General features: G+C 33.5%; 1 long non-coding RNA gene across 2 annotated transcripts in view; it reads right to left on the bottom strand.

Annotated features, from left to right (window-relative positions):
* LOC143248656 (uncharacterized) overlaps window positions 1-26584 on the bottom strand; it is a 104270-nt gene that overhangs the window by 10222 nt on the left and 67464 nt on the right. The window contains exon 3 of one of the 2 annotated variants that reach the window (XR_013027136.1): window positions 25267-25755. The exons of the other annotated variant lie outside the window; for it this stretch is intronic. This is a non-coding gene — a long non-coding RNA (uncharacterized LOC143248656). Of the gene's footprint in view, window positions 1-25266; window positions 25756-26584 lie in introns of those variants that run through there. 2 annotated transcript variants of the gene reach the window in all.

The raw sequence follows: 26584 nt of genomic DNA on the forward strand, positions 1-26584 counted from the left end.
TGAAAACAAATCACTCTATGAATTACTAAATTAACCATAAAGTTCGGTGTATGATGTGTCTAATTACCAGGTTTATAAACTGATAAACTAACAAGAAATGTGTCAGTTCGGTGTATATCTTTTTAATTAACAAGCTTACAAACTGATAAAGTAACTACAAGGATATCAGTTCTGTATATGAACTGTTAAACAGCAAACAAATCTAAAACAGTTTGGCATATATGGAGAAAGATCTAAAACAGTTTATTCTATACGAAGAATACGTTACAAAGGCCTAGAATAGTTAGTGTATTGTGAACAGCATGCTAAGTTACAAAGATCTAGAACGGTTCGGTGTACACCATCAGCATGCTACATTTCAAAGGTCTGAAGTAGTTCAGTGTATATGAACATTACAAATACCTAAAACAGTTATTTATAAACATACGTGAGCTTCTTACAAACTGCAAACACCTTGATCAATTCGTTATACATAAACTCCTAAAATACAAAGATATAATATAGTTCAATGTACATGAACTCCTAAACATATACAAACAAGAACACATCGGTATGCGACTTGCAAAATCTGATTAAACTACAATGTATTTTTTAAGCAGTATAAATAGCGACTCACAACTTTCCAACCAACGACACACAACATTCCCGAAGACAAATTTGTTCTTTTTTTTTTTTGGATTTGGTTTCTTTTGAATTTCGCGCAAAGCTACTCGAGGGCTATGTGCGTCAGCCTTCTGTAACTTAACAGTGTAAGATTAGAGAGAAGGCAGCTAGTCTCACCACCCACCGCCAACTCTTGGGCTACTCTTTTACCAACGAATACTGGGATTGACCATCTCTTTAAAACGTCCCCACAGCTGAAAGGGCAAGCATGTTTGGTGTGACGATGATTCAAACCCGCGAATTACGAGTCGAGAGCCTTATCCACCTCTCCATGCCCGGCCAACCCGAAGACGGCACGCACGTTGTTTAAGCCCTAAAATTATTTTCTAACTATCGCAAAAGTTAATGTTATGCTGCGTCATACTATCTTTTAATCAGGAATATATAAAACGTGAAATAGAAGTAGTGTCAGTAAGTATAAAAAATATTCTGGAAATAAATTATTCTGCATAATTTTGAATATAAACATTGTTCTTCATAATTTTGAATATAAACATTGTTCTTCATAATTTAGCTTTTTAGCTCACTTTTCTTTCCCAATACAAAAATTGCTAAAACATTGAAACTATTTTAAAAAATAAGCTAGCTTTTACATTAGCGATAGGTTAGTTTTGGAACATTAATAAACGAACACAAGAAAGTTTATTCGTATTAAACATGTTAAGTGTTTTTAGAGATTATTTATATTTCCAGAACACACCATCTAAGCAATACTGAATACTGACTATCTTCATCGGAATAAGAATGAAACAGCTCGGAATTCTGCTGCTACCAAATGGGTTTGGAACCATATATTTCACACACGGTGGAAGAATGGAAAGGATGGTTATTATCCCGGATGTCTTAGCACAGGAAGTGACGAAAACTCTTGAATGTCCTTTCAGTTTCTCAAAACGACGTAAAGTGAAAAAGTTGCTTTTCTAAAGACGATACTTCTAACAAGTTTCTGTCATTCAGAATAAACATCTTTCAAATGATTTATTAAGAACACGTGTCGTATTCCAAGATGTGTTATTTGCGTAAAATTAAAACTGTTATTTTCTCAATAAAATATTCATATATGTATCTCAATGTATTCGGAGATGTGTAATTTATGTAAAATTAAAACTGTTGTTTTTCTCGGTAAAATATTCATATATATATATACATCTTAATAATCTTTTACACTAAACTTTAACTGTATTGATATAATGATCATTTTTATAATTATTCCACACATTTTAACAACTTCTTCTCAACCTGTTTGTTTGTTTATTATTATGAAATCCACTAATCTCACTCCATACGTAAATGTATGGGTCACCGTACATAAATAAATGCATAAAAATGAAAAAAGTCCATATAACTTCTCTCCATTACCGAGTTCTTAGAAAAGTTTTAAAAAATGTTCTTACTTGAAAGTATATTCTTCTCTGATAGCAGTTCGGGTTTCAAAAGAAACATAAGGAACGATAAGGACCGTATATTAATATTCCAAATGGATGTTTTTTAAAAAGTAAATAAATAGTTGTCTTTACCATCTTTCATAGATACACATGTAGCTTGTCTATATATCGGATTCATACTCAATCTATCTGCGTTCAATTTTCAAATATTTTTTTCTTGTTCTTGGATTTTACCATGCATTAGATAATCATTATTCTGTAGCACTTCCCTAAGTCAAACTCTTTGAAACTTTGAAAGTCAAGTTGAGGAGCAACCAATACATATCTAAAGATCAAAAGATACCGCGAACTTTATATTTCGAACAACATGGTATCATGTGTAGTCACCCTATGTAATTTTATATGCTTTATGTAACTTATTACTCTTTATTATTATATCCACAAAACGACTTAAGTCGACAAAAAAACATTAAAATGACGTCATAGCCTAAAAATGAAAATCATATAAAGATAGGTATTCTTTAGACAACTCGAGATTCTTCGACTGTGCATAAATATTGAAATCAGTCTTTGTAAATCTCAGTAGATTTTCGTCATGCACGAATTGTTAAGTATTTGCGATTAAAGTGATTTTTTCGAAAACGTTGTACAGTATGAAATACGACTTGATATGTATAGTTCTGATTTTCTGTGTTTTAAAAGTCGAAACTAATTATTTGTAAAACGCATTTATTAAAGAACTGTATTTGTTTGTTTGTTTTATTTAGGGTGACTGTACTAGTCATTTTACTTTATTTTAAACTTCAATGTTATAAGCTTGGTTTGTCTCTATTTGTAGTTTGTAATACAGAGCACGACTTGAACCTTTGGTTTATTTGTTTTTGAATTTCGGGCAAAGCTCCTCAATGGCTATCTGCGCTAGCCGTCCCAAATTTAGCAGTGTAAAACTAGAGGGAAGGCAGCTAGTCATCACCACCCACCGCCAACTCTTGGGCTACTCTTTTACCAACGAATAGTGGGATTGAACGTCACATTATAACGCCCCCACGGCTGAAAAGGCGAGCATGTTTGGTGCGACAGGGATGCGAACCCGCGACTCTCAAATTACGAGTCGCATGCTTTAACCAACCAGGCCATGCCGGGCCGGCCCCTTAGTAGTTTGTTTATAATTAAGCATGAATCTACACAGTAGGCTATCTGTGCTATGCCCATCACGGGTATCAAAGCCTAGTTTCTAGCAATTTAAGCTGTGAATGATTTATAGGATTTACAGTTCATCCCTTAACGTGAATGGAAGCGTAGTGCTGACTGACTGCATTCCTTCCAGTCAATAGCTCAAACTTACGATAGATAAATACAAAATGCAAATACGAAAATAAAAATTGGAATTAGTTTTAGTGTGACAGTTTAGGTGATTCGATTGCTAGCAAAAAATACTCGTGTTCCGCTGCAGGGCTTAGAGAGCCCCTTATAATTCCTATAGGCCCCAGTGTACCGATCAAGTCTTTCTGTTATTCGCAATTATTTCAAAAAATACCAGAATAAAAACCGTTAAGACACTTGTTCGCGGTACCTGAAGATATGTCCAAAGCATGGCTCCAATATATTGTGTAAGAAGGCATAAATATGATTACATTTTTTAACATGACGCCCCGAAATCCCAAGTGGGGGAAATAATACAAACGAAGATGCCATATTCTGATTCAACGATCCTGGAAACCCCACACCATGCCTGTCGACTCTCCACGTAGGCTTTATTCTTTTTGTAAGTCTGGATAATGTAAATAGCTCCTTTGCCACCTCGAGTCCACCTATAGGAAGAATGCGCTGACAAACAAGTTGGCACAGGAAAAATAAATTAGAAAGTCTCAGGATTGTGAATCACAGTATTCATAATCTTGCTGATATTCCTTCTGTAACAGTTTATTGTAAGAACAAAAACAGATGCTTCATACAGTCGAATTGAAATCAGTTGTTTAGGTTTTGGATTCTGCCTAAAATTTCGAAGTATCTGCTGAATGTAATCTTTTTTAATTTAACTGACTTGCGAATAACGACTTAAGTTTAGTTATGAACTGACCAAAAAGCGTTGTTTTTATTATTTATCTATATTTTAAACTAATTTCAAGGATTTCCACCAAGCAACCTAAAATTATATTGAAGGCATTCATCAAGTTATATTTGAAGCTACAGACTTACTTTACGCGATATTCTGTTCTAAAAAAGATCCTGAAATAGACGATGGAGCTGTCGAAGAAAACATAGAAATTATTTATATATAACTCAGGTCACAATGATGTAAGCATGTCCCATAGTTGCTGGGTTGTAGAATACAAAAGTGGACCCAAATGATTTGACAAATTTAAGAACTGTCGACAAGGGAAATAAATATATGGGATCCAGTTATTTTTTTATGGCGGGGGGGGGCATATTTTATTGTTACGCCACTGACAGGCCATTTAATAGAAAGAAGAAAAAATAATAATAAAACCACGAAACACGGCTATTGACTTTGATAACATTTTCTGTGATATTTTTAGGTCTTAGTGTTTAGAAATGTAAGTTTCTGACTTTGCATGCTATGAAACAGGTTTGTATTTAGTAATTGTACAACCCTAAAAGTTTCTATGTGTTATGTAATGTGTTTGAGTAGCCTTGGGATACTCTTATCAGACTGAATAGTGCGATTGGGCTGTCACTTTTATAACGCACTTGTACTTCAGAGTGCTGAGCGCGATTAGTATTATTTAAGGGTAACTGGACGCGAGCCACGGAACCTGGACAATGACCCACTCTCAGCCAAGGGCACATTGAATCAAGATATATATAAATAAATAATGATGTATAATATAGTTATGTTTAAAGAAACTAGACATTAATACAATTTTTTGTTCCTAAATCCAACTCTTATAAATCATTTGAAGGTTAAACGTTTACATTTTTATGCATAGAGTAAAAATAGTTTTCAACTTACTGGGCATTTCAAGGCGTTTACTGATTCACGTACTTGAATATCGTTAGTGTCTAACCAAAACACGTTTCCAAAATTACCGTTGTGACGTAGCTTCAGTATTACGCATGGACTATTTTGACAAGTACTATGCAATATTTCATATTTTATGCGTTTCTATCAGTAATGTGTATAATGTAATTATTTGTATCCAGTGCATCACAATGACCATAACAGAGAAACATTGTAATGTGCTTTACGTTTCTATCTACCAATACAGATCATTATTTTTTTTATTTTGAATGAAATAAAGAAATATTTTTATCAGAATAGTTTTTCAAAATGTCAAGCACGTGTTCATTATGTCATCTCTCTACATTAGTGGCATTAGAGTAGAGTCAATTGGAATCCTTATCAGAACTGGAGAACTCCCTAGGTTATTAGTAAAGGCACAGAGGAGTTATGTTAATGGTCTCTACTGGCGTGTGCTGATCCTTAAAAAGCAAATAGACTCCACTCCTTCATAATCCCGAAGATACGTGATCATTTGGACAGGACCAGTCTTACATGCCTAGTCAATCAGCTAAAGAAGGCATTGGTCCCCGAGCGTTCAGGCTTAGGAAGTCATTGGACTTCATAGGCAGAGTTATCGGTAAATCGATGCTTCTTGCTTTTTATCTTCCCTACCGGTGAGCTTGTTTAAGTCGGTGCTATTTTTTCTTTATATTCTTTTGTACAATACGCATTCGTTAAAAACCACTTCTCACGATTTTCTTCAATATAAGATCTACACATATTTGTAGCATTACAAGGACGTATTACAAAAGTCCCGTTACGTGAAGAAACAGGCGATAAATGTTTCCCACAAATAAGAATCTTATTGTATTTCATATAGAACAAGTCAATTAAAACAGTTATATTATGATATAAAATAGGATACAATGTTTTTAAGTTTTGGGTATAAGTACGTTGAAATATAAAAACTACTGAAGTCATTCATTTTTCTTGGAAGGAGAGAGGTTGCTTTCTACACTGTGCCAACTGTTATTATTACACGACAAACATGAGGTATCAGTGTTCAGAAAATGTTTTGTCCTCACTAAATGTCCTTTTAACTAAAATAATGTAAAATAGAAAACTACATTTATTTCAGTTATAACTTCTGAACTTTCATTTTGAAATCAACCAGAACAATAAAACTGAGTTATTATATTTTTAAAACAATTTCTTTAAGAAGACATTACCACTCACAAGAGATGAGCAACGTGGTTCCTGATGTAACATCAATGTGAGTCACAAATGATGCAAATTGTAGCTTCTTGTCAGTTATATTGTCATTTATTACCACTCACAAAATCTGAGTAATATAGACCCCTAAAGTATAAGTGTGACTTACATTTAACACAAACTGTAACTTCTTGTTTCGTATCCTTTTATTTGTTTTCCTGAAACGTTTAGAGAGCAAAGTTCCGATATCTGAAGAAAAGAGATTTAAGATTACATAATTTCATAACTAAATGTCGCTGGATTTATATATATGGCTCATACCAAGAACAGCATCACATTACACGTTCCATTACTCGTTTTTTGTTTTATATGTCTGTAGCTAGGTGGACAACCATTTTTTTTTCTTTTTTGGTACTTCGTTTTATTTAAACTTTATCATGACTTTCTTAAGCTTCGAATTCCATTCTTCATTATTAAAATCAAAAAGAACTGAATCGTTTTTCTCAGCTACTGAATTTTTGCTTGTATTTGATTTCTTCATTGTAATATGATTGTACGCATTTTGGGACTCTAATTAGGCTGCGAGATTAACTTTTATTGTATATTTAGTTCCTGACAAACCTCCATTTTCAGTTACAATGAATTAATCGCTTCTTTCTCTTTGTTTATATAAAAAAATGTTATACTATTACTGTTTGAGCTTATTGATATTACATACAGTACATATATATTTTAATATTAAGAACTGCAGTGCAGCAGTATCAGCGTTTATAAACAGATTGAGCGAATCAAAACAATATTTTTAAGTGATCCATAATAAACAAATCTAATTTTTCAGTTTTTCCATCGGTTGCCTACAACAGTTTTTTTTAATTATAACTCATTTCTTTTAATTTTGTATATTTAATGTTTTCTTTGCGAAATAAAAGTACTATTTATTTTTGTTTTTATTATGAATTGCTGTATTTAATCCGTTTGTTTTAACTATATCACACACATCGTGTTAATTCAATACTTGTCGAATTAGTGGATTCCTGTTTACTAAGTAGGTTCATTCTATCTCATATTTGTTAACCTCTAAGAATACCACAATTCCTGTTTAAATAGACAAGCAGAATAGAAGAAAAAAGTTCGTTGATGAAGCTGTATGGTTATTCATTATTATATTGTTATTTTGCTGGGAATTTGCAACAGTAAATCGGAAAATCCTTTGGATTCGAGTTAAAGTTAAGTGATGCAAGCGAGCAGTTCGAGCATAGTTTCTTGTTCGAAATAACATGTTTCTAGGTGTCTTATTCCTTTTGTCTGTATCGTTATAGTATACGTTTCTAGACATTGAACTGCTGTTAATATTTAAAATACATAATAACGTGCAAGACATATGACACTTAGAATTTTACTTTAAAAACCTAAGAAGGAAAATAACCTAGAAGGAGGAATTTGCTTTCAAACCATTATTCCACCAATAGTGAAAGTTATTTTGATATTTCAAAAGATATTTAAAACAAAATATAATAGCTAGAACGTTAACTTATCTGAAAGAGTTCTCGCTTAGTGTATGAGAATTCCTGGGTTCGACCCTGAGCAATGATAAAGTTGAATAACAGAAAAACCAGTGGACCTAGCTTACATCTACATCATACACTATGTGGTATAATATTATTATTAATGGAGTCTTTAATTCAGTTGGCTGTAGCAGTAGTAGCTGGACTCCAGACGTGTCTGTTGCTAATTGAAATTCATTGACTATGTGATACAACTAAGAAATACAGGAACATTTCTGTAGCAGCACCCCGTTAAAAATAACTTTCACATATGTAAATCGTTTCTATTAAAACATATTCCTCAGTTTAAGATCCGTTAGTTATAAACTGCGGATTGGGTTGTCAGTTTCGTCAAAACAATATGTTAAACAATTCATAATCTGGTTATTGTGATATGTATATATATATATAAGTGCCTAGCCTAACCCCAATCCAATCTACACAACAAACCCTAGTTGCATAACAAATAGATATATAGTAAATTTGGAAAATTTAATACATGTGTGTTTATATTAATACACATTATGAGTACCGAGAAAAAAGATAAGAAAAATATATTTTCATTATTTTACGTTCTAATCAATGTCCGAGAGAGAAAGAATAACTTTGAAAAATTAGGTTTGATTGTTTGGTATTAATTGCAAAGCTACACAGTGGGCTATCTGTGTTTTGCCCACCACGAATATCAAAACCGAGTTTCTAGCGGACATCCTGCAGTGCAACTGGAGGGGGGGGACAGAAGACCATATGTTTACACTTCCTTGAAACACTAAACCCAAAATTCCTCTGGTTCTCAAGGACTACATCAGATTTCACTTCGACATATTTTAAACATTACAGACCTTCATCTACACTAAGACATGATATTCATCCGACATTACATATTTCCATCTCTCCATGTCACTGAAATAGGGCATTAAATACTACACAAATTGAATTCATGTAACTCAAACGGCACAGTTAAAACTACAACAAAGACACTAAGAGGCAGAATAATAACAGCGGAAGCAACACTTTGGTTTGGTTTTTGAAGCTACCCGAAGACTATCTGCACTAGCCGTTCTTATTTAGTAGTGTAAGACTAGAGGGTAGGCAGGCAGTCATCACCACCCACCGCCAACTCCTGGACTACTCTTTTACTAACGAATAGTGAGATTGACCTTCACATTATAACGCCACTACGGCTGAAAGAGAGGGCATGTTTGGTGTAACAGGGATTCGAACCCACGACTCTCGGATTACGAGTCGAGTTCCTTAAACGCGTGTCTATATATATGGAACTAGTTAACATGTAAGAAGATACGAAAGGAGCATAAGAAGATAGTGTTAAGTTTATATTCAGTGACAAACCAAAGGCGGTTATTCTCCAGATTAAAAGTGTGAAGTTACTGTTTGTTTATTTCAAAACTTTTATAGACATACGCTTATCTGCGCCTATCAGTTTATGGTTTTATGTTGATAGACTTGAAAGAAAGTAAACGGTCAACACCACTATTTGCCAGCTAACTTTTGAGTTACTCTGACCTAACGAAATATGCAAGATGGTTGTCACTCTTATGAAACAACTCAAACCCTTTAAATGTGGAGAAAGATTTTGTTGCAAAAATAAAATAGAAAATACTTCAAAACCTGAATCTTTGATTTCACACTACGAGCAAACTGATCACTAGGCCACATCCACCAGGGATTCTATGTATAGTATAATATTAATATTCTAAAGTCGTCTCTACATTGCATCATTGTGGTTCTAGCATCAACTATAATATAACATTAAATGTTCTTACGTAGCCACAAAATAAGTTTGGGTTTCCAGATACATCAACCTTTAAAACTGGGGTTCCCTACGTGTAACTACAATGTGACATAAGTGTTCTCGATTTATAAATATAATTTTAACTATATAATAACCCTGAGAATTAAATCAACGGTAATGTAGCAATGGGTTTTAAGAGTGTAAGACTGATTTTTGCTGATAAAGTGTAACATCCTTGTTCAAGTTTTAAGACCTGTGTAAAAGTAGATTTATAGCTACATAAAAACTGTAAGATTGAATGCCAGCTGTAACGGCATTACAAGACTGTTACATCGAGTACTAACGCTGTAGGATCTAGTCATGATTTACATCAAATTATCAACTTCACACAAATATATCACTGGATTCTCAGACGTATATGTTGGCAGAATATGTAAGAAAGAGTATCTAGAGGTAATAGCAGTGTAAGATTGGGGTACTAAGTGTGGGTACAGTATAACGCAGAGATTTTACATATACAATATACAGCTAAGATAATATATATATCCGTGATAGGCTATTTATCATTGTTTTCCCAAATGACCAACCAAGCATGGGCAGGTAATTAAGCGCTCGACTCTTAATCTGAAGGTCACGGGTTCGAATCTCCATCACACCAGACATACTCGACTTTGTAGCTGTGGGAACGTTATAATGTGATGGTCAATCCTACTATTCATTGGTAAAAAGAGTGGCTCAAGAGTTGGAGGTGGGTGGTGATGACTAGCTGCCTTCCTTCTACCCTTACACTGTTAAATTATAGACGACTAGAGTAGATAAATAGCCCTAGTGTAGCTTTGCGCGAAATTTACAAACAAATAAAATTCAACCTCGTTTTTCTTCAAAACACATCCTTTACATTAGGTAAACGAATGTATTCCATACTAGAAAAAACGTTTTTCCATCTATTGAATTACTGTCAAGAGATGGAGTAGTCCATGAGCTTCATGTAGTTGGATGATTTAATTTCTTCTCTCTCTACTACTCTTGAATTCAATAATTTGCTACACCTAAAGTTACAGAAGTAAAATATCAGTATGCTACTCAGCCAAGTAAACAAAGAAACATTCTTATGATAATAAAGAGAAAGACTATGGTTATATAAAAAAGAGGGTACTGGAATGCTTTAAAAACAATAACTTTTCTCACACTCTATACCTAAACTACTTTTTTATATATATAACGTGCATAAAACAACAGATATAGAGTATTTCATTCAACATTTATTTATTTACTTTTTGTGTTATAATCCATGAACTTTGAGTATACAATTTTGAATACTGAAATCCACGTAAGACATATTTTCTTTTCAAAAATCTGATTTATCCCAATGAAAGATCTTAGCACCATTATTCCTCCCTGAGGCTTTGTCCTATTGGATGATTTTCATACAAACACTAACCAAAATTATTTCAACTGCTTTAGAAACTTTCTTTGTACCCCTGCGTTACAAAACCTGAATTATAGATCTTGACTAGTACTAAACTAGAAGGTGGACGGAAAAGCTCGACTTTTGTTAATAACAAGAAACGCAACTAAAATACATGAACTTTAGATTTGGTTTTGTTGTAAATACGAAGTAAACAGACTGAATTTGATGCCATATTTTCGCCAGCTTTGATGCAGATTTGTAGAAAAATCCAAACTAGATCTTTGTTTTTTCTTATTTTGAAATTAGATCTCTGTCAAAAAGACTAGATTTAATGTAGATATTCAGTTTTAAAAATGACTTTGATTTTGTTTATGTTGATTTTGAATGTTTACTTTAAATGTTTTTGGATAATCCTGATTCATGTTTAAAAACTTAACCGGAGATGAAAATAAAATTTCAGCTAAAGTTCTTCAATTTAGTTCAACACTTTCTGAGGTAAGTTAAACTTTTAAAAGATAAATTTACCACCTGAAGTGTTAGTGCAGCAATTATGTATTTTTAAGACAGCTGGTATGTATGGGTATTAAAAACTTTAATTAAAACACAAAACAACGTTTCGACTTTCTTAGGTCATCTTCAGGTTAACTGTGTAATCTTGACCTTAGAAAGTGCTTTATCTTAATTAAGGTTTCAATACCCATACCAGCCGTTTTGAGAATACATTTTTAATCAAGTTTTGTTTGTTTGTTTGTTGGTTCGTTTTTGAAGTTCGCGCAAAGCTACACGAGGGTCATCTGCGCTAGCCGTTTCTAATTTAGTAGTGTAAGGCTAGAGGGAAGGCAGCTAATCATCACCACCCACCAACAATTCTTGGGCTACTCTTTTACCAACGAATAGTGGGAGTGATCATAACATTATAACACCCCCATGGCTGAAAGAGCAAACATGTTTGATGTGACGTGGATTCGAAACAGCGACCCTCAGGTTATGAGTCGAGTGCCTTAACCCCCTGGCCATGCCAGGCCTTTACTTCAAGTGGGTTTCTCGTCATCACGTAGTACAGCAGTGGTTTGGGTTGAGAATTTTTCTCTTTAATGAAACTTTGTCAACATGTTAAAAGGTAAATAAGTAGTTTGGAAACAACCGTTTATCTTGATTATCAGAAAGAATGGAAGAGTACTTAATATGACTAAAGATGAATGGAAAGCTTGTGGGATTCAACAAATAAGAAATTTGTCATCATGAAGCCAAGTAGAAGTAATACCGTTGTAGGAAGGTTATATCTCTAAAGTTAAAACTACTTCAAACTGAATTTGTAAACTTAGAAATATACCCTAAAAACAGATAAAATGAAGATATAATAAATGATTGTTAGATGTTCCCTCGATGAAATCCAGGACCGCTTCAATATAAAATCAGTTAGCTTTTCAAGTATACTTGAACATGCCTTAGAAGCCTGTGACCAGTCAACATGTTCTAATTAACTTTAAATTAATTGTAAAAACAGACGAGAAAAATAATAAACTGATAAAAAACTTTAGACTCTCTTCTGTTCAATTGTGATTTGATTTTGAGGAAAAATATAATTAATATCTGTTTCTATAAGGTTAGATTTAGACTGTCAGTACAAAAATAAAAACGTTTTACCTCCCAACGAATCTGTGTAGAGAAAAACAAGGACTTAAACGACTCGTTTTCCTGGCTACATTAGTGATGATTTGCAGTATAAATACTCTAGCGATTTAATTCTGTACAGCTTGTCATTGACCACCAGTAAAGTGGATAAAGTTAAATACTAGTTTAAGCGGTTTAGGTGCGAAATTTTACTAAAAATAAAATTTTGTAGATCTAAGCTTAAAAGCTAACATGAGAGTTGTTTTTTATGAACGTTTTTATTTGCTTCAATAATAATAAAACTGTTGCACTCACACACTGCACTAGTTCTGAACTTGATATCTTTATTTGATCACTTTTATGTGAACTTTAAAACGTTTTTAGACCTTATTATGATTTGTTATGACGTAAACTTGAAGATAAAAAAAAACACATTGAAATTGACGCCTAGACTATTTGGTTATTGAATACACTTCCAGTGAAAGGCTTTACAGAGTAGATTCATTTCCCTGAATACCCAAAATATATCAAGCTTTGAGTCATACAGGAAACAACTGTATTCACACTCATTCATGTGAAGTGTATGTTGTAAATTAAGTGAAGTTTTATGCAATTAATATGATATCAACCGAATATTTAGAATTAAAGTGATAACACAAAAATGAGTATTTCTATGTATCTTTATGCTCAGCGTAATTCATTATTAGTTCTCTTAATAATTTACCTTTACATAAGTACATAAGTAGTTTGGAAACAACCGTTTATCATGATAATCAGAAAGAATGAAAGAGTATATAATATGACCAAAGATGATAGGTTTACCTCCTCTGTGATCCTAACTAATCAGATTGCAAAATATAACAACTTATTTAATTTTTAAAAGAAACTTGCAAGTTGAACGCCATGTTAAAATATAAAGTTTCACTACCACACAAGCTTTAGAGTTACTTGAATAGATTGAAAGTTCGTGGGTTAATAGAACCTCATATACTAACGTTGTGCTTCAGCCTGTAAATTTGTTTTTATCTGATACATCCACGTTGAAATTGCATTAAAACTATATTTATATAGTATTTATTCTGGAGCAAATATTTTCATTTTCCAACATAATGCAGTTTCGTATACCAATAAGAATTTTTCTGCCATCCAATTTGCTATCCATCCATATCCTTACATGTACTGTTCTCGTTTTTTCCCTGTTTCATGCCTTTATTTTTATAGTGTTGGAGCTGAGGGAGCCTGGTCATATATGTATAAACAATGTCGATATTCTAAGCAGGCTTCCAAACCCAATATAAATTCAGTAGTAAAATCTTAAAGCAGACCCTGTTCGAATATTGAATACTATCTCTGAAATGGGAAACTAGAATTCGAATTTGCTCATTTCACTACGAACTGTTTCCTTTTCTAGTATTTAGTGATGAAACAAATATTACCCCCATTATCTTGTTTGTATTGTTTTTGAACGATAGATATCAGCCATCCTTAGATTTAATTTCTTTTCTGAAAGTTTTCTATCTAATTGTTTGCTTGTTTTTGCAATGTAGTGTTTAAGTGGACATGGGAAGGTTGAATTTATAATCAAGTTCTATATACAATAAGATAAATATATAAATTCAGTAGTAAAATCTTAAAGCAGACCCTGTTCGAATATTGAATACTATCTCTGAAATGGGAAACTAGAATTCGAATTTGCTCATTTCACTACGAACTGTTTTCTTTTCGTAGTCTAAAAATTTCATAAAAAGGCAAGTGTTGAAGCTTTATGTACGAGAAAAATAGGGCAGAAGAAACTTATGTTTAAACTTTACCATTTCTTTGAGTTTTCCCAAAAAATCTGAAATGTCTTAGCACCAAATATCCAAAGTTTTTTTTACTTTTTCCTGTCCGAGTTATCTCGTTTATATATATATATATATGAATATGTCGTTTTCTTTTTCCTTGCTTTCTATTATTTTTTCTTTAGTTTCTAAAATATAAATGTCGTTTTTGTTGCTTGACTTTAATGGTAATTTTCTCCTTTCCCTTCTTACAATGTATCCATTTACTGTATCCATAACGAGGGTGATTCAACACCTATGTGTAAGTGTAGGATCTACTTTTTAATGCGGAGAGAAAGTTTACAAGTTTACATTTTATGTTAAGTAAAATCTTTTTGAATTTTATCAATCTGTTTAGATAAAATTGAGTAAGTAGCTTGAAACAATTGAAGTTTATTCGTGCAAAGTATATCATTCTCCACCTCTCGCTCCTCAATCCTCGCATTCAGAAGACCTAAGTTCAAATTCTGTCTTTGTCTCTTATAACGATCCCTTCTCTGGGACTCTGACGAGATTAGCAAATAACAGAATGCAGAACGTTAATAGATTATTAACTAATTAATTTCTAACATATTAGATAAAAAAGACTGGAATTCTCAATTAATTACCTTACATTCACATTTTATTCAAATATAAAATGAAAATAGAAGTTTCTATATTATTTTTATACGAATGCACCAGAAATTAAATGAAAATCCAACCCCTGTTTTTAATCTGTATCTAATAAAGTTTGTTTGTTTTTATTGAAGCAGAGTAAAAACAATAATATATCTAGCATCCTTCCATCCTTAAAACGTGCATTATTTAACCAATTAATGCATGTTGAATGGATCACAATTAGTGCTAAGCAGTCAGTTACAGTCCGCCCAGTCTCTACACTGAGGAAGGTTCTTATTTCCCACACTGGTAGCAACCGGTTCAAAACACGAGAGAATTGGTTGTGTGCTTGAATATTTAGGTAGAGTCGTAAATTTCCTCAAAAATTAACCAGAACTAACAGCTGTCCTGTGTGTTTGTAATGTGTAATTAACAGCACCATTTATGGGAGTGGGACCTGAAGGAATGAAAAGAAACGGAGGTAAAACTTGATCTCTGTCACATCACGGTCTGTTATTATAGGGTCGGGTCGTTTAATTATAATCTTTCATTACAGCATAATGTGGACCTAAAGGATCCCGGACATGGTTATGAAGAAAAATCTGGTTTTCTTCTCCAGTCCTCGCTTTTCTGTCTGACTCTTCGAGCAGTACTTATTACAGGTTAAATAGCAGTTTAGATAGAACTAGTTGAACATAACGCACCAACAATTTATAAAAGAAGTTTATTACCCGCAGCGTGAAGCTATTAGCGAATGTTGCTCTTGCCGAGTCCACTTCTGTATTTTAAGGGCCCAGCATGGCCAGGTGGTTAAGGCGGATTCCGAGTGTCGCGGATTCGATTCCCAGTTACAACGAACATACTCGTTCTTTTAGCTGTAAGAGCGTTATAATGTGACGATAAATCTCGCTATTTGTTGGAAAAGAGTAGCCCAAAAGTTAGCGGTGGATGGTGATGACTAGCTGCCTTCCCTCTTGTCTTGCACTGCTAAATTGAGGAGAGCTAGCGCAGATAGCCCTCGTGTAGCTGTGCGTGAAATTCAAAAACCAAACCAAACTATATTCTAATACCACTTTCACATACACGTTTCTTTCAGATTTGAGATTTTCTTATGTAAAATTACTGTTATTAATAGATAAGTTAAAATACTTGTATAGTTATTCTGATCCTAATCTTAATAAAACAGTTTTATAGAGATAAATTATTTAATAACCTATTTTGTATTTAATTTAAGCGTAGAGCTACACAATGGATTATCGTTCTGTGCCCTCACAGGGATTGAAACCGAAACTGCAGTGTTATAAGTTCTCAAGTTTACCACTGATCTACCGATGATAGGAACTAGTAGTTATAAAAAGTTAGACTGGAGATACAAGATAACAGGACCGAAAAACAGTGATAAATTATCAGTCAGTAGTACGATTATAATACAATAAGAATAATTCACTGGGAGAAGGGAATGAATGGATTCATTCATTGGATCCTTTTCAACATGAATGGATCTTCAATTAGATAATTTTTAGATGAAGCTAATTTCTTCTACCAGTGAATAACTAAAGTTTTAATATTGTTTCTAGAGTTCACACGTATTATCAGCTTTTGTTCTTTATTTTTATAGACAATTTTTACATTTTAAATTATTTTATTGGATTTGTTTCGCTTGTTTTGAATTTCGCGCAAAGCTACACGAGGGCTATCTGCGCTAACCGTTCCTAATTTAGCAGTGTAAGACTAGAGGGAAGGCAACTAGTCATCACCACCCACCACCAACACTTGGGCTACTCTTTTGCCAACGAATAATGGGAGTGATCATCACATTATAACGCCCCCATGGCTGAAAGGACGAGCATGTTTAGTGTGACAGGGATTCGAATCCGTGACCCTCGAATTACGAGTCGAGGGCCTTAACCACCTGGCCATGCCGGGCCATTTTATTGGAACATAAAGTAATCAGATTTATAGCTTGAGAAAAGAACTAAAAAAGTGCAATAAACCTAAGAGAAGGGAGAAAACAATGGTTGTGTTATACATAACTGTCTGAGAAAACCGTCAACCAAAATACCTGAAGTGTATTATTTGTAAATGGTTGTATTTTAAAGGCAATGTCAGGTCACTGATATTGTTGTATTAACACTCTGTGGCATGTTAACAGGTCTTAAACTATGATGGTGTACTTTACTACAATGTCCTGTAAGAAATACATTCGAAACATTTCTTCCCTGATAACAAAAAAGAGGGAAGATTGAAGTTAAAGAATGTTTTAAAGAACGTGAATTACTAATCTAAAGGAGAAATTCAAGTAAAGCGTTTTTGACAGGTTCAAAGTTATTATTGAGTATAGGAAAAACAATTTATATTAAGTTTCGTGGTATAGTATCAATAAATATTAGGTTGGGCTTAGCCAAGTAGTTAGCGTACTAGGCTGTAAATCAAAAGGTCACATCTTCAAGCCATGATATATCACTAAAAATGTTCTGCACACTTGCATGTCTCTGACTAGTTACTCTCCCACTGATAAGCAAATGAGCAAACAGAACTTGGCCACTCAGTTATTATGTCGGGGAATGTTCCGTTAAGGCTGAAGATATTAAATTAATATACACAAAGGCTCGTAATATTTTAGAAAATCTTTTGCTAACACTTATCATTTTAAATAACATCTATCCGGTATCAAAGTGCCAAACTCTTATTCCCACAAAAACAAAAATTCAAAGAAACTGTGATTAGATACGTGAACATGAACCAGTACAGGATAAAAAGGAACAAACAAACACAAAAATGGTCATTTAAAAACTAAAACGAGTAAAATGCACATATTCAAATACTTTTGGATATCAAAGTGTCCTTATTGCATGCAGGATATTAGGAAAATATATAGGTTTAAAAACTCAATCTAACTCAAACGTATCAAAACCCTATAACTCAAGCGCTTAGATACATTTATTTATTTTATTCCAGGAGAAGAAGGGTCCATCCTGGACAGCTCTCAGGTCGTAGGGTTTCGTATTAGAATGTTTGTATTAGACAAGCTGCTATTATTTATAGTTGTATTTTCTTAACAACTTTCACAAAGCGTTTAGACATGTCATGCCTTTCGATGCTGACCATTGAACTTGGCTCGGCATGGCCAGGTGGGTTAAGGCTTTCGACTCGTAATATGATGGTCGCGGGTTCGAATCCCCGTCACATCAAACATGCCCGCCCTTTCAGCCGTGGGAGTGTTATAATGTGACGGTCAATCCCACCATTTGTTGGTAAAAGAATATCCCAAGAATTGGCGGTGAGTGGTGATGACGAACTGCCTTCCCTGTAGTCTTACACTGCTAAATTAGGGACGGCTAGCGCAGATAGCCCTCGAGTAGCTTTGCGCAAAATTCAAACCAAACCAAACCATTGAACTTACCGAATAGTTTTAGAATAACATATGAATTTATATTTCAAGAATTTCCTAGCATGTGGAGTACCTCTTCAAGAGTGTCTGTTATGAATCACATTCTTTCCTTGCTACGTGTAATATAAGATTAAGTTACCAGTAGTTAGATGTATGAAGATACGTTAAACATATAAAATTTGAGGTTATTACGAGATTTTGTGTTTTACTGTATGCCCCCTCTCCCAGTGATGATTTGAACTTATCCGGGTATTTTGTTACATGGTAATTCATGTATTTTACCAGAAGCTCTTTCTTCCCACCAGTGAAGATATAAGTTGCTAATGGGTATTTGTAACATGGTAATTGCTGTATTATACCTTACGCTCCCGCTTCCTCCTCCAATGATATAAATTACTAGCGAGTATTTATAATATTTTGTTGTATGATCCCCAAGTGATGGCATGAGTACTAGTCGGTTTTTGTGACGTGGTAGTTACTAATGGCCTATACATACACTGTTTTCTGTTTTCAAAATTTCATTATCAAGCTCTCTACTTGGTTACAAGTAGGTTCTTGAGAGAAAATTTTTATTAACCTTGGCTTATAGCTGTCTGAGATTTTTCCAAGACGTATGAACGTTCATTATTTGTTTCGTAGGATCCCGCCATTTTTCTAACGTTAACCCACAAACATGTGAATGTACAGGACCTAGGCATGACGAGATTTTCTACTGTTCTTTATGGACACAGTGAATGTTTCTGTAAAGCTGTTTGTTCGCTCCCTCCACCGACCAGTATCACCTGTGTTTCCCAAGCCATTTTTCTTCTTTCTTTTTATTTTTCCCTTACGCACCGTTCTCGTCCCGTCACCTCACCTGCTCCGTTTTGTGTACACCTATTTACTTCGAATGAATGAAAACAAAGACGGCCATATTGAAAGCTGGTTCAAAACATCACACACACGCACACAGACTTAGATTATTGGCTCCGGGTACTGGTCACAGAAGCTAATTCGCTTTTCAGTGCCATATTTGAAAGAAGCAGGATTTTGATACAAATTCCATTTTTACAGTTTTTTTTTCTTCTCTGAATCAGTGAGACAGACTTTTCTCCTTCACAGGCCAGTGGCTTACTGTAGTACGTCAACCGAAAGCTGCCAGGAGGGGGGTGTCAAAATGTATACGTACATTGCCATTAAATAACAATCGTGTTCAAGATCCTAAGGTAATGTAGGCGTCAATTAATCTATAAAATTAAGTTGACAGTGTTTTTATTTTCCGTTCTAGGATTTGTGTTGTATATTTCATAACTAAAAATAGCTACACTTTCAATACTTTTGTGTATTTTAGGCTACAGACGAAATATTTCACCAGGTATAGTTTTTCATTACATCACATGCATACAAACATAGTTATTGTTTATACAAACATATATCTGTCATGCCATATCTAGATTCATCTGTCATTCTTCTAAACATATTCATTATTTGTACTTACACAAATATGTACACCACGCCTTCTTTACGTCTAAAATTGTTCATTATTTTTATTTATACAAATTTGTATATCACATAATCTTTGCAGCTGTGAATGATCTATCCAAAACTATTCATTATTTGTATTTATTATATACACATAATCTTTGCAGCTATGAATGATCTATCCAAAACTATTCATTATTTGTATTTATTATATACACATAATCTTTGCAGCTATGAATGATCTATCCAAAACTATTCATTATTTGTATTTATTATATACACATAATCTTTGCAGCTATGAATGATCTATCCAAAACTATTCATTATTTGTATTTATTATATACACATAATCTTTGCAGCTATGAATGATCTATCCAAAACTATTCATTATTTGTATTTATTATATACACATAATCTTTGCAGCTATGAATGATCTATCCAAAACTATTCATTATTTGTATTTATTATATACACATAATCTTTGCAGCTATGAATGATCTATCCAAAACTATTCATTATTTGTATTTATTATATACACATAATCTTTGCAGCTATGAATGATCTATCCAAAACTATTCATTATTTGTATTTATATAGGCATATATACATCACACTATCTTTACAAAGATATATGATCCATCTAAACGTATTTAGTGGGAAAAAATCTGACCATATTTCATTTATACAGTTTCTTAGCAATTTTCAGGTTACTAATAAAGCTACAATTTGTAGTTTGTGATAGAATATTTGTAAATATCACTGGGTTTTATGAATGGTTGTTTGTTTTTTTTTCTTTTAAGCGTGAAACTATTTCTGTTGTTATGTTAATTTCACATGTGAATTACTTAAGACTACTGATATTAGCAGCTGCTTCATTTCAACCAATAAAATTATTTAAATCAAATTCTACTAGAATTCTTAATTCTTTCATAACTTTTAATTAAACACCTCTAAATTACCAAGTCATTTCGGTGGAGTTTTACTGAAATGCAACGATGTGTTTAACATTGCAAGACAATAATAGGTAAACATGCCACTCTCACTCTCATTTTGGTTGTGAGTTCTCTATCCATAACCTAAAAGTCTTACTAACATATTTCATAAATTGTGATATTCAGGCTAACAAATAAACACGTACTCTTGTCCATCAGCGTTGGTTTTCCTAAAAGCTATGAGCCCCACGCGTCACGTTCTAACCTCTTACGAGAAGGGTGTGTGGCCAACACATCTTTCCATAAGTATTATTTCCTAATCTTACCTGATAACTTCTCACACATACGTGCGTGCATGAAGGACATCTATTTAATTTAGTGTTAGTGTTTTCTATTACCTGCTATACTGTTTGTGTATGGGAGGTTCTATTACCTTCTGTTGTTTGTAGGGCTATACTAACCTCTACCGTTTGTTTGTAGGAGTAAATATATTTAGTTTATCGTGTGTTTCTAATAGCACCTTATTATTCTCATAAATATATGTGTATATTTATTCAGTGACTTACCACCTTCTCTTATGCAGTTAATGTACTGTTGCATACTCATTTGTATGTATGTGTGCAATGGCAAATATTGTATAATCTCCTTGAAATGCACATTGATAAATTTATATTTAGTGTAAGGATATGGATATGCTTACCTATAAATCGTACATATTACGTTTATATCATATAATACACAGTTGCCTACATAAAATGCTTTGAAATGGATTATTTTTTGTAAGTGCTGCATTGTGTTTTAACCAGTAAAATAAATTTTAAAAATTACCGAAAACGGCTTAAGATATATATATAGTTAATACTGTTGTGTGATATCCTCTAAAGATATCTAATTAATGTAGTTAAAATCTGTGCCCATTAATGGTGTTTGATATTTCAATAATAATCACTTTTATCTAAAAATTATCAGAGGTAACATTATCGCGGTGTTCTAAACTTGTTTGTTTTGTAATTTTGCGCAAAGCCGTTCCTAATTTAGCAGTGTAAGATCAGAGGGAAAGGAGCTATTCTTTTACCAACAAATAGTGGGATTGACAGTAACAATATAACATCCCCACGGCTGAAAGGGCAAGCATGTTCGGTGTGACAGGGATTCCAACCCGCGACCTTCGCATTATGAGTCGAGTGCTTTAACCATGTGGCCATCCCCGGATTTTAAACTTCACAACTGCACGTAATAAAATGAGGTTTTAACGAAGTCGCCCTCTACTGTACGCAACACAGCAGTGCCCCATTGTTCTTATTTTTGTTGTTGTTGGTGGTGTTTAGAATTACGTACAAAGCTACACAATCGACAACCTGTGCTTTTCTCACCACAGGTACTGAAACCCGGTTTATAGCAGTATGAGTACGCAGAGATTTCACTGTGCCACTGGGATTGTTTTTTGTTTTTTTTAGTTTCGCGCAAAGCTACTCGAGGATTATCTGCGCTAGCCATCCCTAATTTAGCAGTGTAAGACTAAAAGGAAGGCGGCTAGTCATCACCACCCACCGCCAACGTTTGGGCTACTCTTATACCAACGAATAGTGGTATTGACCGTCACATTATATTCCCACGGCTGAAAGGGCGAGCATGTTTGGTGCGACCGGGATTCGAAACCGCGACCCTTGCATTACGAGTCGAACGCCTTAACACGCTTGGCCATGCCGGGCCCGTTATAAATGAAATAAATTCATTTGATACGAATTATTCTGGGTAGCTTGATGATATATGGTAAGAAAATACATTACAAATCGATAATAGAAAATATATTTAAATGTAAGTGTTACTTGTGTATTTGCTAAACACTTTTTTGTCTATTCTATACATTATTTTTAATTTTTTTGTAATATGTGGCTGCGAAAAAAAAATAGTTATTTGATATCACAGATCGGGCTTTACAAAGTAAGAATAATATCGGCTTAAAGGAAAAAAAAAAGTACTTCTTTATTACGTCAGTCAATTCGTTTACTAGTGGAACTGTCTTATAAATCCAGATTCTAGTTTAAAACCTGGCTCTTGTGCTTTTTGAAGATATATAATCATCAATAATGGCGAAGAATCGAACACTAGGCATGATTGCCCAATTTCAGCCGAAGACGCATATCTCTGAAAGTGCCTGAAAGAAAATTTTCGATAATTGTGCACCGATTTTTACCTGATTCGATCGAAGCTTTCTGTCGATTTTCTTTAAAATGTCAAAAAATAACAGTCTTTTGACAGCTGTGACGGGTAAGACCGTTATTGTGCTGGCCTATTATTTTGGCTTCTCGTGTAATTAACATCACGCCAACGGACTCGTCCGCCTTTAACTTTGGTGGAAGATTTCCAAAGCATACTGCTTTTCCTTAGCAGATTGAAGTGATACTCGTACATAGCAATGTGTATTTCTGCTCTTTTTTTTAAGTGGAAAAATACAAGGTTTTTAACACAACGTTACAAAGATAGTTTTAGAGCTTGAAGCAAAAACATTTAAATTTGACACAAATGCTCACTTAAAGACAGGTTGTAAATATGCATACATGTTGTTGTGTACAAATTCAGCAACTGGATGAGTTTACTTTGAAACATCAAATATTTTTATTTATTTATTAAATGTCAGTACCGTTTGAGTAGAGCTGGACTTTAAAAAAAACACTATTGCTTATTAATAATTAAAGATGGCCCTGGAGTGACCTAATGGTTAACGTGTGCCAGGCTGAGAATATCAGATAGTTCAAAGTTCTAGCTGTAATATGACGTTGAACAGTTTCAGCTATGGAAAGATTGTAAACGTAACACTTAATCCCGCTATTGGGGGTTAAGATTAGCTGGGTATGCAGCGAATATTGTTGACTGTTTATTCTAACTCTAGGGAATAATTTTAAATAAGAACAACCAATGCTTAACTCTTCGAGGTATCTGACCTGGACCTTTAGTTCATTTGTTGCATAAAGTGATGCTCAGTTTGGAAAATTATATTATAACCTAAAAATTAAAATATAGAGTTCATATGATCATATTTAAGCTTTCCTTGAAAGTGGCCAATTTTTTTATCTTACATGTTTGTTATCCTGTTTAATAACTAAAAACTAACTCTTTTATTTGTACCTACAAATAAACATTAGAAACAAACTACACCAGTTATTTCAAAGGCCGTCACCAGGCCTATCTAGGTATGCACTTTAATGCTCATTAAAAAAAAAAAGCAATAAATGGAAAGGATCACGTGAAAAAGACTGCAAAATAGAGCCCGAATTATGGGACTGATTTTCTTAAACAAAAAAGCTTGATATAGTTTAACTGAGAAGGCTGAGTATATTTTGAGAAAATCAGAGGGAGAGGAAGTCTTGTTCTGTGATTCAAAAAACAAAAATAATAATTTATAATTATAACTAAATATTTTTCTCATTTTTCTCTATTTATTTTAGTGTTTGACCTGTCTAACAGTACGTTTCGTTATAATAGGTAGAATTAATTAGATTATCGTCTAATCAGGAGTTGCAAATGTAGTTTTGAGTTTCTATGGTTTTTGTTGTTTCAGAAATATCTGTTTTACAACAATATGTCTGAAATGTTGTAACTGACCTATTGCCATTCATACATACGCTCTGAATACATACAAAAGAAGAAGCGATATGACGGGTCGAAAACGCCCTGTAAGAGGATCATAATAAACGTTTCACAATTAAATCTAATTAATATATGATGGGTCGAAAACACCCTGTAAGAGCAGCATAACAAACGTTTCACAATTAAATCTAATTAACTTTTGTATTAAAAAATAAAATAAAACGAAAGTCATAAATGTACAAAAACACTCGATGCAATATTCTTAATTTCCAAGTATGGAAAGTTTTATTTCATTTAACCTTTCGAACGGAACCTAATGTAATGACATATAGTGCGTACTAACAAAAAACAGTAATAAATGCCTAGTTGTCAAAAGTAACAGCTATTGAGCATAATTAATATATATATATAAAATTAGTCTTTCGCTCCTAGCCCTTGGCAGCGCCCCCATTGGCACAGTGGTATATATGCAAACATAAATCGCTATAAACTGGGTTTCGATGCCCGTGGTAGGCAGAACACAGATAGCTCATTGTTTAGCTTTGTGCTTAACTATAAACACAAGCACTACCTGGAAACTCAGCGGCAAGTCTGAGGATTTATAACGCTAATAATTGCGTTTCGATAACCTCGATGGCCAGGGTACGGAGAGCCTACTGAGAATCTTTGCGCTTAACAACAAACAAACACAGACTTCTTCATACATAAAACTACTTATAAATACAGGTAATTTACACAAAGTTAACCCTAAAAATAAAAAAGAGAAAATGTTATCAGATATAGTGAAGCATTTTGATTTCAGACATATCTCGTATCATTGATTTATACAGGTGTAAAATCAAAATTATTTTATTCGTAGCTATTAAAATGAAATATTTATTGATTTCTTTTCGCCATAAAACAATTTTACATATATATAACTAGATAGGTAGTTTGATATAGAAAGATAGATGTATTCTCGTTTTTTTATTTTTGGTCCCGTTCTACTACTACGCCATTTTGTGTATCTCGCAAGGTTGTTTATTGACAACAAATTATTCGCGAGATGAAGCGGTAGCGCTCTCTGTCGGTAAACACCGTAAACTGGATAAACGTTACTCTGATTTGCAGTAGGTCAGAAAGTAGCCATTGGTCTACCACCACAAATCGTCTTAGTAAGCGATGAACCCGGAAACTGGGCAATCGATCTCGTGTAACCTTGTGGCTACTTTAATCCTGCACGTGTTGCATCAGCTGAGTGTGTGTCACGAGCTTTACTCACGTGACAATGGTCAGTTGTAAGACGAAAAAAAGGCTATGAATGACCTTAGATGAATGGCGGAATCAACAGGAGTGCTCCAAGCACATAATTTTTTTTTTTCTGATACGTTGTTGATCAGGTCGAATGCGACTTAATCACGGCCTCTGCTTTTTCTCCTAAGGAAACAGGAAAGAAACCTAAGATAAACATCTGTAACAGGATGTTGAACGAATTGGAAAACAAATTAAGAGAAATTAAAAGTTTATTTTAAAAAGAACTATCTAAAGATTTATAATTTTATATTTTTAAACAAATTTTATTGAAGCCTATATGCACAAGAATGAGTACTTTTAAAATTATAAAGTGTTTTATTAGCTCACGTCTAAAAACTTCGAAAAGGTTGTACTATTTCTTGTTTAAGCGGTTTGTTCAAAATTTTAAAGTTGCCAGTCTAAAATTCACTTTTTGTTTTTTGAGCACGAGATTCTCAAAATATGTATTAATTCGATACAGTCTCATTCACTTTCTTTTTCAATCACTTTTAAAAGTATTCCAGATGTTAAAACCTCTTATACTAGTGAAATATTATATCTATACGCGCAACAAAATAGTAAGTTCTCTTTTTCATTCATACGCTAAACTATATACGTAACAGTCACTAAAAGTAAGTGAGAATATATAACAAACCTATTTGTTCTGTCTTCTCGTTAGTAGCACAACAGGTTAGAACATTCAAAACTGCTTCTAAATACATGCAACTTGGTAAATATAAGCAGAAATCACGATGTATAATAGGGAAGACACAAACAAAGATTTAGCAAAACAACCAGTAGTTTCAAGCTACCTGGTAAAGAGTCTTTTAACCACTTAATCAAGTTGTTATTTATAGAAGTAACTCGTTATTCGTTCTATTGTTATAAATAGTAATAATCAAACAAGTTTCCTTTTCGAAGTTTGTATACATACACATAATTTGAAGTATGCAAATAAAATGAGGACAAGAAA

This window comes from Tachypleus tridentatus, chromosome 1, assembly GCF_004210375.1.
Source record: "Tachypleus tridentatus isolate NWPU-2018 chromosome 1, ASM421037v1, whole genome shotgun sequence".
Taxonomy (NCBI): domain Eukaryota; kingdom Metazoa; phylum Arthropoda; class Merostomata; order Xiphosura; family Limulidae; genus Tachypleus; species Tachypleus tridentatus.